This window comes from Xenopus laevis, chromosome 8L (assembly GCF_017654675.1).
Source record: "Xenopus laevis strain J_2021 chromosome 8L, Xenopus_laevis_v10.1, whole genome shotgun sequence".
NCBI classification, from domain to species: Eukaryota; Metazoa; Chordata; class Amphibia; order Anura; family Pipidae; genus Xenopus; species Xenopus laevis.
The window spans coordinates 112,970,329-112,986,589 of NC_054385.1; positions in this window are offsets into that span (position 1 = coordinate 112,970,329).

The following is a 16,261-nucleotide window of genomic DNA, read 5'->3' on the forward strand; positions in this document are numbered from 1 at the left end:
GCAACCACAAAAAGAGATGAGTGTGCTACAATGGCTAAGGATTTTCTAATTCCTTGTTCTGACCCGGAGCAGAGGGCCTTATAGACTGTTTAGCACCTGAAAAGTTACATTGGTAACAGGTAGAACACTCGAATATTGTAATCGACTCCACCATAGGCACGCACTCCAACAACTTCTCAAACGAAGCGTAAGATCAAAAAGGTAAGTCTTCACATTAATAACACCCAACCCGTTTCGTGTGTCTCCACCCTTAAGCTACGGGTTTGGGGCACAGCATCCGGGCCTCAGACGACGAGCGGTGAGTGCTTTTGATCCTTACAAAGTGTATTTGATTAAGCGACGGGTTCGGGGTAGAGACACCCGAACCACAGGGCCGGCTTGGTGAGCGCTTGAACAGTAATTTTTAAATATAGCTGTAACTATAATAATGAGCTATAGCAACCAAGCCGTTAATGAACTAATGGGATAAGCTGGTAGCACCTGTAGATTATTAATTGGAGAGAACACTCGAATATTGTGTAGTATGTTTTCATAGTGACAATATATTTTTTTTTTTTGTGGGGGAAAACAAAAACCAGCTACAAACTCAACCCCTCAAAATATATTTGTAAGAAGTTTAGAATAGACTTTTTCATAATCCAACCATACTAAAGCCTGTGCCCCCAAACCATTACTTTAGAGGACTCCAAAAGCAATTTATCAACTGAACGAATAGAAATGGCATGTTTATAGTATGTCTATAAGGCTAGCTTTGCTTTTATACCACTAAATACCAAAAAAATAGCTCTGGCACTGTATTTTATAGCTCGGAACTACAGGAAGGACGTCTTCCATAGACTCCATTTTATCCAAATAATGCACATTTTTAAAAATGATTTCCGTTTTCTCTGTAATAATAAAACTGTACTTTGTACTTGATCCAAACTAAGATGTAATTAATCCTTATTGGAAGCAAAACCAACCAGTTGGGTTTATTTAATTTTTATATGATTTTCTAGTAGACTTAAAGGGATTCTGTCATGATTTTTATGATGCAGTTTTTATTTTTAAATTGTACTGTTTACACTGCAAATAATTCACTCTACCATGTAAAATTGAATTCCTTAAACAACAAGTGTATTTTTTTAATTTGTAATATTGGTGTGTAGGCAGCCATCTCAGGTCACTTTGCCTGGTCATGTGTTTTCAGAAAGCAGGCTGTTGTTTCTCCTACTCAATGTAATTGAATGTGTCGCAGTGGGAACTGGATTTTACTATTGAGTGCTGTTCTTAGATCTACCAGGCAGCTGTTATCTTGTGTTTGGGCAGGGGCACACGTCAGATTTGTGGAGATTTAGTCGCCTGGCGACTAATCGCCTCTTCTGCGGGGCGACTATCTCCCCAAACTACCTTCCGCCTGCTATAATGAGAAAACGCCAGCGCCAATGCACTTGCGGCACTTCGATTTCCGAAGTCACCCGAAGTTGCCACACGAGGAAACTTCGGGCAACTTTGGAAATCAAAGTGCCGCGAGTGCATTACATAGTTACATAGTTAAATTGGGTTGAAAATAGACAAAGTCCATCAAGTTCAACCCCTCCAAATGAAAACCCAGCATCCATACACACACCCCTCCCTACTTTCAAATAAATACTATATACCCATACCTATACTAACTATAGAGTTTAGTATCACAATAGCCTTTGATATTATGTCTGTCCAAAAAATCATCCAAGCCATTCTTATAGTCATTAACTGAATCAGCATCACAACATCACCTGGCAGTGCATTCCACAACCTCACTGTCCTGACTGTGAAGAACCCCCTACGTTGCTTCAAATGAAAGTTCTTTTCTTCTAGTCTAAAGGGGTGGCCTCTGGTACGGTGATCCACTTTATGGGTAAAAAGGTCCTCTGCTATTTGTCTATAATGTCCTCTAATGTACTTGTAAAGTGTAATCATGTCCCCTGGCGCTGCCGTTTTCTCATTATAGCAGGGGGAAGGCAGTTTGGGGGGATTGTTGCCCAGCAGAAGAGGCGATTAGTCGCCAGGCGACTAAATCTACCCAAATCTGCCTGTGTGCCCCTGCCCTTAGTGATATCTTATCTGGTTAGCTTCCCATTGCTCTGCTGATGGGCTGCTGGGGGGGGGGTGGGGTGGGGGGTGATATCACTCCAACTTGCAGTACAGCAGTAAAAAGTGACTGAAGTTTATCAGAGCACAAGTCACATGACTGGGGGCAGCTGGGAAACTGACAATATGTCTAGCCCCATGACAGATTTTAAAATTAAATATAAAATGCTTTTTTGAGAAATGGATTTCAGTGTAGGATTCTGCTGGAGCAGCACTATTAACTGATGCATTTGGGAAAAAAAATGTTTCCCATAACGTTATCCCTTTAAAGTGATACTGACGCTAAAAAACTACTTTTTAAAATATGAATGTACATTATAAATTAACTATAGGTCGTTTTTGTAAATATTTTTTAGTTTATGTTCCTAAACCTGACTGTTTTGCCAACCTGACTGTCCCATCTCAGCCTGGCAGTTAAAGTTTCTAATGCTAATGGACACAAATATGGCAGCCCACTCACAGACGAGTACGGGGATTAAGATGGTTAATGTAAAAGCTTTGAGCAAATACTTTATGGCAAACAAATCCAATACTATGAAAGATGTAAAAATTGTTTACTTTCTTGTGTCAGTATTTCTTTAAGGTATGAAGATCCAAATTATGGAAAGATCTGTTATCCAGAAAACCCTGAGAATTCTGGATAACAGGTCCCATACCTGTACCTAGTAATATAGGATACTTCACTTCTAGTCCAGTAACCAATAGTAACCAAACACAGATAATTCTTTCTGGTCAGGTGACATTGACATATATTATAACATAAGTTATTAAACAATTATTACACAATTAAACACACATTTATGCAATGCTACTCGTTTTATTCACTACAATGCAGAGATTACAGGGCTCACAGCTTTGCACTCCCCCAGCTGACAGGGACCCACAAAAAAACCACAAAGAGGTGCCCTAGAAAAATCCAAATAACAATAAGCAATAAGGAATGATGCCTTGGAATGTTGTTTAAAGTATTTTCTTTTACTTTTTTTTATTGAATCTCATTAAAATGATGCATGGATGCTGAATATATTACTCCATTATAAATAAATCATGATGATACAATTTCATTTCCAATGCACATTTCTTTGGAGGTTTAATACTTTTGAACAAAGAGTCATGCATATGTATGCTTTGCCGTCTCCTTTATGTGCAAAAGGTCTTTGTATCTATCCCCCCTTAGAAATCGATACCCCTTTGGAACTGTTATTGGTTACTGTTAATTTGTAGATGCTGTTCCAGATGCTGATCTTTATGTTTATGGGATGATTTGTAGAAAAATGAAATCTCATTAAGGAGTTACAGAGAGATGCAATTACTCTCAGATACAGGGATAATTATTGGTGCGGGAGCTAAGCAGTAGGACTCTTGTTTATAAAGAGTTTAATATCGTGGCAATAAACTGGAATATGCATTTTATTGAGATTAAAAATATGCAGGGAAACCCATAAATACGTCTTATTGGATTTGAATACCACCTTGTTCTGAGAAACTGACGTATCTTTCTGTGAGTTTGGAGGCAAGTGTCTGTTGCTGCTGTTACAGGCAGCCTTTGGCCAAAAAAACTGCCTGAACCGATGGTGAAAGGCGTCACGGATGAACTTAGAGGTCAGTAGCTTCTATGGAGGGCATAAGAAATAATTAAACTTATAGAAAATAAGAAAACCTATTGCTGTTCAAGTAAAAGTAATAACCATTAATCTTCTTGGAGATAACAGTCTCAATTCTCTTTGACCATTGGCCTTGTGTGTGTGCACAAAGAAGTTTGTGGGTCTGACCTGGTACTGATTACTATATCCCCACCCAAAATTTCCCCATGTGTCAGCAGCAGTGATGGGCGAATTTCTCCCATTTGGTTTCTCCGAAAGATTTGTGAATTTCCCGCATAATTCTCGAAATGGCGAAAAATTCGTAAAATTGCGTGAAAGTGGAAAGTTCACGAAAAAAACCCCAAAATTTGAAAGTTTTCACGAAAAAATCATGAAATTCGAACGTTTCACGAAAAAATTGTGCGATTCGAACATTTCCACTTAAAAAACGAGCAATTTGAAAGTTTTCACTTAAAAAGCGAGCAATTCGAATGTCTTCACTCAAAAATTGAGCAATTTGAATGTCTTCACTAAAATCGAGCAATTCAAATGGTTTCACTAAAAAATTTAGCAATTCGAACGTGTACACTAAAAAAATTTGAGCAATTCTAAAGTTTTCATGAAAAAATCGAGCAATTCGAAAGTTTTCACGAAAAAATCGTGAAAATCAGAAATTCGCCGCCAATTTGTGCCAGCCGAATTTATCACCCATAACTAGTCAGCAGGACTCAACGGTTCATTAGAAGGAGCCTTGCTTATTATAAAAATGAGTTATTGGTCTATAATCCATAATGATCACACCCATATGTGTAATTTTATTGGGAAGCCTATACTTACAGTTAACCTGCTGATGAGCTTTGTCCTTCTCATATTGGCCACATCCTTATACTGTGTGTAGAACCTGTATTAGGCTGACTATGATTATATAGGTGCAATATTAATTTGTTAAAAAAGGCACATCAAAGGGGTTATTTATCAAAATGCAAGTTTTTTTTAACAATATAATCCAAATTTTTGGTGGAAAAAAAACCTCGAATTTTTAGAGATTTATTATACCTCGAGGATGGAAAAAGTCTGAATCCGAAAATTCGGCATCTCAGACCTAAGGAGGTTGTATATAAATCAATGGGAGAGGTTTCTATCCTATTTGGAAGTTTCTGTGGTCTGCACTGGAATTAGCCTGAAAATCCAACTATTTCTGACTTTTCGGGCAAAAATCTGAAAAATTTCAGGAAGAAGTCTGAAAAAATCTGGCGATTCAGGAAAAAACACGATTGAATCATGCTTTTTTAATAATAAATAAGCTTTTTAATTAAAATTTTAAATTAAAATATTTGGATTTTGACAAATAAGGCCCCAAGTATCTCAATATATACAAGTAGTATGGCCTATACTTCATGCAGGTGAGTTGTAGTTCCACAGCACTTCTCCTTGAGGGATGTTGTGGCCAATTTGAACTTAGAACCAATGCGTTTTGCTAGATCTGGAGTACAGGCCATACTACTGGTGCAATTTGGAGATCAGTGCCTTGAGATTCTGGAAAAACTTGATGTATCACTTTCTATCAATAAATGACTGAAGACTGATGATCTCTTACAAGGAGGCTGCGACCTGATAAATTCCCGGGAGTCATTATTCTTAAAGGAGAAGGAAAGGTTAAAACTAAGTAAGCTTTATCAGAAAGGTCCACTGTCAAAAGAAACAGCATTTCTTTCCTTTTTTTGTATACACATTGGCTTCTGTATCAGACTTCCTGCCTTCAGCTTAAACCTCCTTGCCCCGGGTGTGAGCATGCTCAGTTTGCTCCTCTTCCCCTCCTCTCTTCTCTGCTGTAATCTGAGCCCAGAGCTATAAGTGAGCAGGGAGAGACTCAGGCAGGAAGTGATGTCACAGAAAGCTAATACTGCAGCTGCTATACTAAACAAACAGAAAGCGTCTAGAGCTTTTTACTCAGGTATGGTAAAGCATTCTACAGAATTAATATAGCATTCTAGCTTGCACTATTGCAGCTAATCTATTGGCAATAATCCTTTAAGATCTAGACTTTGTTATCGGCTACTTCTTACCTGAAGTATTGAGTTTTTTGGGTTCAAATGGACTTTCTATATTAGTTTTTATTTAGAGCCTCTTAAATAGTCCTTAACATTGATCCACCTGCACCCCCTTTTGTGCTGTATTTATTTAACGCACCCACCTCTTAAAAAATCCTGTAAGATTGCGCTCACCAAATCGACTTATATATATATATATATATATATATATATATATATATATATATATATATATATATAAGATTCCATTGTTCTGCCTTGTTATGACAATGTGTAAGCACTAATTGGCCAACAGAGCTACTAGCAGTGTCACTTATGTAACAGTTTCTATTTCCTTACTGGCAAAATCCGTGATCCTGGGTTTCCTTATGGCAGGGATTCTAGGTATACATTCAGGCTCAGAGCACATGTATTGCAAGACAATATAATATAATATACAATATTATAGAAGCAATATTTTACTTGTTTAATACTATTTGTTGTTTTTGTCTAAAGCATAGAACACAAAGACCAGTTGTATGTAATTATGTGCTGCTGCAAGCCTTTATAGTCCCTTTAAACAATGCTAATAAAATCCACACTGACACAATTTTCTAAAACCTTTCAAGGAAACAGAAAGTCCTTCTCTGACTCTAAAAGGGAGTCACCTGCTTGTCCACCATCTCAACTATTCTTCCCTTGCTGAAATGAGGGTTCCAGTATAGGATTATATATTACTTCTGACAACACACCTTCCCTTGACACTGAAGTGCTACATATTCTTGGCTTTAACTGTCGATAACATTTTCTTTCTTCTAAAGTAAGGGAAATCCTACATCCTCTGCGTGACCCCTAGGGAAATGAGAATTTGTGCGGAGTGATTCTTCCCTTTGACTTTGAATGTAGTTCAGTAATCAGATTTCAAGGACGCCACATTTGGATATATACTGTATATATATATATATATATATATATATATATATATATATATATATATATATATATATATATATATATATATATATATATATATATATATATAATAAAGTTTCTCCAACCTAACTCAAATCTCCAGTTTCTGTTGTTAATTCAGGTGCCTGTCTGTGATATTTCTCTATTATCTATTATTATTTTGATGATTCAGATGTACTTGAAACCTGAACTCAATTGGAAATTAAAGATAATATATACTAAAAACAAAATACACAAGTTTTATAGGGTGAGCTTCCTATTATATCAGCTTGCTTTATGTTCTAACCTTGTGTCTGATGTCACTGCTTATCAGCAACTGAATTGCCAAGCAAGCCCTTTATCCTAGGGCAGCGGTTGTCGGACTTTTTTTAGTTCAAAGCCACCCTTAGATCATAACAAGTTTACAGATATAGGAACATTTGGGTGTATCAATCATTCAGCCATAGTTGCAGGAATACCTAGGGGATCAAACAAGTTTTCACCCTAAATCCTATCCTAACTGACCTTCAAGCTGGGCTATATACTGTACAGGAGTGAAGATAGCTATTCTTCTCTAATCTTAACCTAACTGATTTTGAAGCTGAACTCTTTGCCCCTGCTTAGAGCCCTTTTAGTTTGAATAGCCCCATATTTTTCGAACCTATGTTCTCGGACAGGGGTCCGCAACATTTGTTTTACCCATGAGCCACATTTAACTATGTAAAAAAATAAAAAAAATGTGGGGACAGCACAAGCAAAACAAAGTTTATAGGGGTCCCCAATAAGGGACAGAGCAGCTTTGCTCATGGACAATTCATCTGGAGTTTAAGGACCATCCCTAAAATTTTATTATTACAAAGTCTAAAAGTTTTTTTTAATGTTAGAAAGTCTGTAAAAAGGGTATTTATGAGATGTCTGTAACAGATGATATTGAATCATCCTTTCCGAGTCCTACCCGAAGGCATGGGCTCCGATGTCCCCAAAGGAACCTACCTTCACCAAGCTAGGGTAAGCCCCGCCCCCTGAAGGGGTTTAGGGCCATTTGGACTCCCCTCCGTCTTGTGGCTAGGGGGAGTCCTGTCTAGCCTCCTTTGATGTTTCCTGGAGTCCCGTCGCCTCGGGTCCAGCCAAAGGGACTATGACACCCATCCAGTGTCCAAATCAAGCAGAAAAAAGGTGCTGGACTGTGCTGGAGCAATGCCATTAATTGCCTTGGTAAGGCTCCAGCTGGCGGCCGGAAAAAGAAAAAAAGAATTGTGCAAGACCCAAAAAAGTGAAAAAAGCACCCCTCCCGGGAGCACAGCACCTCTGCTTTCATCAAGCTTCCACCATCCCGGCATAGACCAGAGGACCAAGTGTGTCTCAGTCTTCACATCAGATCATAAGAACAGATACCTAGCCAAAAGGCCCAGTGGGACAACACTTGGGGGCAAATTTACTAACCTCCGAAAATTCGCCAGCGACGGCTTCGCTCACAGCGCAACACTTCTCCAGGCGTAGAATCGATAGGACAACGCTAACTCACTAAAATCTGAAGTTGCGTCCAGGGCGCTGAACGCTGACAAAGTTGTGCTAGCGTTACTGCGTCAAGCAAAGCAAAGTTGCGCTAGCGTTGCCTAATTTGCCTACAGCGGGAAGTTAAAGTTCAATGGACGTATATGTTGCAGCAAATACATTACACTACACAAGCCTGGGAAACCTTAATAAAAGAAAATAGAGTTGTTATAATGCCCAACACATGAGCCCAGTGTATAGTTTATGTGCCATATGTTAGGAAATGTAGCGGGGAAGACGGTTGCCCCAAAAAATGTTATGCTCTTTTGCAGCCTATCACCCTGATAAAAGGAAAAGACGCCAGCGTTTTTTGGGACTTAAATTTTTTTAACTATTTTTTGAGGAAGTCCTATCTACTCTATTGCACTTTGCCTGGTCTGAGGTGGTGAAGGCAAGTCTGGCGCAAGAGGTAACGTTCAGTAAAATCTGCCTCTTAGTGAATTTGGGTAGTTACGTCCTTTCGCAAATTCTCCTGGCCTTAGGGAGCGAAGTACCGCTAGAGTCTATCTCCTTAAAGGAGAAGGAAAGGTTAAAACTAAGTAAGCCTTATCAGAAAGGTCCATCTAAATATACCAGTAAACCCCCAAAGTAGTGCTGCTCTGAGTCCCCTGTCAAAAGAAACACTGCATTTCTTTCCTTCTATTGTGCACACATGGGCTTCTGTATCAGACTTCCTGCCTTCAGCTTAAACCTCATTGCCCTGGGCAAGAGCAGGGAGAGACTCAGGCAGGAAGTGATGTCACACCATGTTAATACTGCAGCTCCAATCCTATACAAACAGAGAGTTTTCTAGTTTACCATATCTGAGTTACTCAGATATGGTAAAACATTCTAAAGAATAAATATAGCCTTCTAGCTTGCACTATTGCAGCTAATCTATTGGCAATAAAATGCCTCAGTAGCTTTCCTTCTCCTTTAAGACAGCGACCGTTAGTTAATCGGCAAAGTACTGAAATTACGTCACGCTGGCGAATTTTCGCCAGTGTTAGTCACTTCGCCCTTTAGTAAATTTGCCTCTTGATCTTAGCCAGCCAGCGGACCAAGTGTTTCTCTTTCTTCACATAGGATCATAAGAAGGGGTACCTAGCTAAAAGGCCCAGTACTGCACTTGATCTTAGCCAAAAGGCAGAGAAGCAATCAGTAAACAGATATTATAGAAAATTAATTATTTCACTAAATGGATCCATAAAACAAGTCATTGTTCAAACCAACATGAATTATGTCATCACAGTGCGGTTCAGGTTGGGAGAGATTTCTGTGTAAGGAAAGGGAGAAATATAAAAGAGATCTGCAAAGCATGAAGGGGAGGAAAATTATCCTTGTGACCTAGTCTCCACTTCTCTTTGTTTATGAGGTATTCTCAGTCTCACCTTTCTTTATAAACACTCTATCTAACAGTGCAAAAAAATGAAATATATACTAGCTGAAACATGGGAAAAAATTTGATTTAGGCAGTCCATCGAAATTAGTAGAAGCATCTGGATATGAAATCCAACTACAGAATTTATGGTGAAGTTTCAAACCCCAACCCTCAATTGGAGGCAATGTCTTTAGGGGGAATGATACACTGGACACAGCTCCTTAAGCAGGAAAAGAGCAAAACTTGTAGGTAAAGGAAAAGTAGGTGTTCATTACTACTATAGGTCACATCTATGCCCTGATGTTGTCCCCAGCCAATGATATATTCTACCTATGCGGAAGTGCAAGGAATGGCTTTGGGCACAGGTACCTTTAATAAATGCAGACAAGTCATGCAGTGACTGCGCCTTTTTCCTGCAACCACAACTATGGTTGCAGCTTGAAATGACCCCTATAGTCTTCTTGTTTGTGGGCACATTAAAACCTCACCCTGAGAATTGTTCTGACATCAGCATTCCACTTATTATACAACAACAAATACTTACCCATAAGGGGTCTCTTATTGACCTGAGTAGTTATGTGTACAATAAGGAAGAATCTGAATACATTTCATGGATGACATTTTTAATAAAAAATATTATACTCTTGTCCCGTTAATCCAGAAATGCATACATGTTTCTTTATTTTGTGCTCAGTTATATATAAATATATATATTTTTAATTAAATAGCAGCTTGTGTTTCACCTCCCCAGAATAGCTGTTTGGCCGGCTTTCCTTTGCCTGGAGGGACCAATACAGTTAATCAACAACAGGTATATCTAAACTCAGAACACTGCCGCGTCTCAAATCAGCAAAGATCCCTTTGATTGCTCAATTACTTGTCACTGAAGAACCCTTGGGAAGTAAATGATACCTCTCTGTGAGATGGAGCAGCTTCATCAGTGCCCCTTAATGACTGGGAAAATAGCCAGACAATTGCAGCTTTGCCAAACAAATCTACCCATACTCACCAATGAACAGGACTGGGCATTTACCCTTAAACACATGTATATGCTAAAATCTAAAATTACAAAAAATAAAAGAAAATATATCAATAACGAGATAATAATGACAGTAAATGCAGTGGGCTATATAATCCCATCCTGTAGGTGCATTCTGATATTGCTTAATAAATTACTGTTTGAATCTGACACTGTCTTCAAATCTACAACACTTAGCTGTTGGCATGACATAAACCTGAGACACTCTTGAATGAGAGTAAAGATCCCTGGTACAGGTATGGGTTTTATTATCCAGAAACCCATTATCCAGAAAGTTCAGAATTACGGGAAGGCCATCTCCCATAGACTCCACTTTCATGAATTAATTAAAATATTTAAAAATGATTTCCTTTTTCTCTGTTATAATAAAACAGTACCTTGTGCTTGATCCCAACTAGGATATAATTCATCCTTATTGGAGGCAAACTAATTCTATTGCGTTTAATTCATGTTTAAATTAGTTTTTAGTAGATTTAAGGCATAGAGACCCAAATTACAGAAAGACCCCTTACCAGGTCCCAAGCATTCTCGATAACAAGTCCCTTACCTGTACTGTTTCTATAAGGTGTATGGCCCTCCAGGGAAAAAAAACAACACACACAGTTGAAATAAAACAAACTACAAATAATAAAGGGCAACTAGACATTGCACACATCTTTCCACTACTATGGTAACAAGAAGCCCCACTCCCAGGGTCAGTCTGGGCCTGGAGGACAGCAGGAAAACTCCCGGCCCTCGTGGTCCTCCTGATCCAGACCCGCTCCCTGGCATCCTCGCTGAAAAATGTGGATGTTTGTTATGCTCTCCCTGATCCCCCTCAAATCACGCAGCAAGTAACAGAAGTAAATTGTTACATGAGACAGGGTGGAGGTGGGTTTGCAGCCTCTGGATAGTTCAAGACAGGGAGGGGGTCCCTAAGAAGGTGTGGGGGGCCCTGAGGTGACAGCCCCAGTGGGCACCAGACCCCTTAGTCCGACCCTGGCAGCTCCATATCTCTTAATAAATGTGCTGGGGTACATACCAGTGGCTGGGTCCCCTGCAAAAAAGTCTCTGTAGAGTCCGGAATGCACAGTCCCTCCATTCCATTGCCCCTTCCACTTAAAGGAGAACTAAACCCTAAGAATGAATGTGGCTAAAAATGTCATGTTTTATGTACTGATCTTATCTGTACCAGCATAAAGTTTCAGCTTGTCAATAGCAGCAATGATCCAGGACTTCAAACTTGTCACAGGGGGTCACCATCTTGGAAAGTGTCTGTGACACTCACATGCTCAGTGGGCTCTGAGCAGCTGTTGAGAAGCTAAGCTTAGGGGTCGTCACTAATTATCCAGCAGAAAATGAGGTTTGTCTGTAATATAAGCTGATGCTACAGGGCTGATTATTAAATTCTGATGCTAATTGCACTGGTTTCTGTGCTGCCATGTAGTCATTTTCTGTATTAATTACTAATCAGCCTTATATTGTGACAATTGCTCAAAAGATGAAAAGGCGGCACTCCGGTAAGATAAAAAAGGTGGTTTATTCCAACAGGTCACTGACCAACATCACTTGATGCGTTCTGGGAGTAACTCCCTTAATCATAAGTAACAACTATATTGTGACATTTCTATTCTATGTGTACTGTATATTGTGAGTAGGTCCCTAAGCTCAGTAAGTGACAGCAGCACAGAGCATGTGCAGTGAATCAGCAGAAAAGAAGATGGGGAGCTACTGGGGCATCTTTGGAGACACAGATCTTTACTGCTAAGTAAAGAGAAGTACAGAATGTACACCATTTCTAGACTACTTCTTTGTTAGGCTTTAGTTCTCTTTTAACCGCCCACCACAAACAACAAACACAAACCTTTAAAGCAGCAGAAAGGGCTGGGGAGAGGGAATTCCTTACAGCAGGTCTTGGTCCCCCATGCATCAAACTAAATGCAATTGCCCATGTGTGTGTGTTTTCACATTTGACACGTCTTTTGAGGCTATAGATGACACCTGCTGTGGGAACCCAGGAATTACCAGGTTTTCTAAAACGTTAAAAGACACTCAGTTTATCAGGGCAAACTGGATGAACACCATGGCACAACTGTGTGGAAGTGCAAGGAGCGTGGTAGATGCAACTACCTTTGTGTCCATTGTAGACCACACCTGCACACACTGTCATACATTAAAATTTCTGTTTGGATAGACAAGGATATGTGTAACAAAGGGTTAACTCTATGTTCACCTTTTTTATAAATGAGTCCCTAAGAATCCTATACAAGTGAAGACAGACCATTGGAGATCCCTTCTGGTCACCATCACATTGCAGTCAATATTTCTTCCTTGTCAAAGCACATTTTTGTGTTTAGATGTCAATTGTTAATGATATTTATATTTTGTTAAACAAAAATAGGCATGATAAATAAAGTTATAGTTACATAGTTAAATTGGGTTGAAAAAAGACAAAGTCCATCAAGTTCAACCCCTCCAAATGAAAACCCAGCATCCATACACACACCCCTCCCTACTTTTAATTAAAATTCTATATACCCATACCTATATTAACTATAGAGTTTAGTATCACAATAGCCTTTAATATTATGTCTGTCCAAAAAATCATCCAAGCCATTCTTAAAGGCATTAACTGAATCAGCCATCACAACATCACCCGGCAGTGCATTCCACAACCTCACTGTCCTGACTGTGAAGAACCCTCTACGTTGCTTCAAATGAAAGTTCTTTTCTTCTAGTCTAAAGGGGTGGCCTCTGGTACGGTGATCCACTTTATGGGTAAAAAGGTCCCCCTAATATTCCATGCCTTTCAGTAGGTAGGAAAACCAGTCTCCACCGTGATGTGTTGTTTGGCTTGTGTCTGACACTTTTTAATGATAAGAATTTAGGTAGAAATGCAAGGAAGAACCTGCAGGGGGCAGTATTTGTTCAGCTATGAGAGTACAAGCCGTGTCTGAGGTTCCTTCAGTAGGCTGGTACGGTTATTGCTCTCAATTTAGATGATGCCGCTCGGAATGAGACTTGGCAAGAGAAGTTATGTGTCGCTGATTCCTTATGACCAATTTTCATACATAAAGTGCAGAGAGGGGAGATAGAATAGGCACCATCAGGCTCCCATCCCGCTAAAAGAAAATGATAGTTCTTCCCATTCTGGCTGATATGTTGTTTTTCAAAGGAAAATATAATGTGACGGCAGATAATACTCGACTGGACTATCTACCCACTGCATATTTTTATCCTTATTTAAAAAGCTCAGATAATAGTATTCATGATGGAAAGATCCGAAAACACTTGGATGCAATAAAGTTGGGATTTATTCATAACACATTACAGAATAAAAACCCACACGTTTCGAGCCTTTCTTTATTTGCATGTGCCCCTGACAAAGACCCCTGCCTGTATGGGTCAAAATACGTTGGGGTTTTTTCTGTAATGTGCTATGAATAAATCTTCAAGGGAAACTCCGGCTTCCAAACCAAAATTTGATAAAGAGGCCCACATAACACAGAAACCCCTAACATACCCATCACAGTTACCTGTTTCTTCAAAAAGAATGAATAAATGCCATTTTCTATGCTGAAGTCCAGCTGTTTAACAGTTCTTCTCTTTCTGCATCATTTGAAATCCTGGCAGGGAAGGAGGGACTTAACACTGATTGTAACAACTGCTCCACAGCTTACAGGCAGCATGCAGGAACTACATAACCCACAATGCATTGCACTGTGATGTTCCTTTCCTTATTGAAATCACATGTGCAGGGAATTGTGGGGTTTGGAGGATGAAGGCTGAGGACAGAGGGCTGTTGATACAAAGTAACAGTAGTCAGCCAGCTCAGCAAAGTAGTCAGACAGATCAGCAGAAGAGCAGGGGGCTAGGCTTAGGGAACTCTCAGAAACCATTAAAAATCATAAAAAGTCTGCATATTTATTAAGTGATGTATATTGCAATGTTGCTTGAAATTATGTTTACTTTTCAAATAGCATAAATTATGTTTTTTTGCAGTTCCCCTTTAATTTTATTGCATTAGAGCAGGAGTGGCCATACTTGACCAATGTGAGGTTTACTATTAGTCATGTTGTCCCATTATGATCTACATCCATAAAATCATTGTTAGCATTCTGTTGCTTGGAAAATATTACTTAAATGTTGATTGATGAGAAAACGAATCTTGCTTCATTTAACCAACAACTATTTCCTATGTAACCTTAACATAATAAATATCTGAATGAAAAGCATGAAACAGGAGGGTGATATAGACAAGCTGTTTGTTGACAGTGTCTTGAGATCTAGTGATCACAGTTAAAGGTCTACTGGTAGATCCCGATCCGCCTTTTGGGCACCCCTGTATTAGAGTGCCCTGTTTTTGGATTTTTCTATCATTAATATGGAGGCTTTCAGGAAGCCAACTACAATGAGCATCCCCCTTCAGTGCAGAGTATCCCTAGCTCTTTCGTATACCATATTGTATCTAAACCCTAAACCAGGCTTCCATCCTGCACCTTTAGTCGTCCCTATAGTAAGTAAAATGTCTCAGTGCTTTGCCTCTTATTATATTGTCTTTGGATTTAAATAAATGCAATATTCAGACATTAATATATAATTATTTTGCTTTAAAATATGTTAGGGATGCACCGAATCCAGAATTCAGTTTCGGGATTTGGCCTTTTTCAGCAGGATTCGGATTCGGGCAAATCATTCTTCCCGGCCGAACTGAATCCGAATCCTAATTTGTATATGCAAATTAGGGACAAGGAGGAAAATCTCGTGACTTTTTCTCACAAAACAAGGAAGTAAAAAATGTTTTCCCTTTCCCACCAGATTCGGATTTGGTTCGGTATTCGGCCAAATCTTTCGCGAAGGATTCTGGGTTCGGCTGAGTCCAAAAAAGTGGATTCAGTGCATCCCTAAAAGGTGTTACTGGCCTAGCTTGTCCAAGGTACAGTTGCTTTTCAGACATCCCTATCCTAATGAATTTGCCTAACCCTCCTGTTGTGTTATAATCCCCTAAAAAGAAGCAAAATAGGTGTGAGGTGTGGGAGGAGTGGTCAAGTTACCCAAATTTGCTGAACTAGGATTTAAAGTTTGCCTGGACTAAGCCAAATTCAGAGAGTTTATAGAGTGAAGTGCACGTTTAAAGAGACAGTATTCTCATTCTCTTTGTAAACAATAGACAAAGGCTCTTTTGTTGAGAAAACCAAGGGTAATCCCATGTTTGAGAGGTGACTGGCACAGATGCTCTTGCTCTCTATTGAATGTTGTAATGTTGCAAGCAAACATTCACTCTCTAAATAACAAATTTTTTTTATGGTAATAAGTTGTTTATACAGTGAATGCATTGGGCACTATGTATAATGGGGCCCAAGAGGACAGCAGCTGGGGTATTTTTATACAGTGGTGGAAATAGAGCTTTTTATAGTGAGAAATGTTACTGCTCTCTATTCGCTTGAACAGTATGTTAGTGGCATATTTGCCAAAGGCTTAACACAAACCTTCTTTTGATAAATGTGCTTCAAAAATCCACAAAGTCAATAGAGAGTCAGAGAGTTCTGTTCTGGCAAACTGTGGTTAACTTTATTTTCACATTTTTGGGACATGTTTATAAAAAAAATCAAAATAGGTCTCACCCAGATTTCACGGTTCTGTATTCACATGT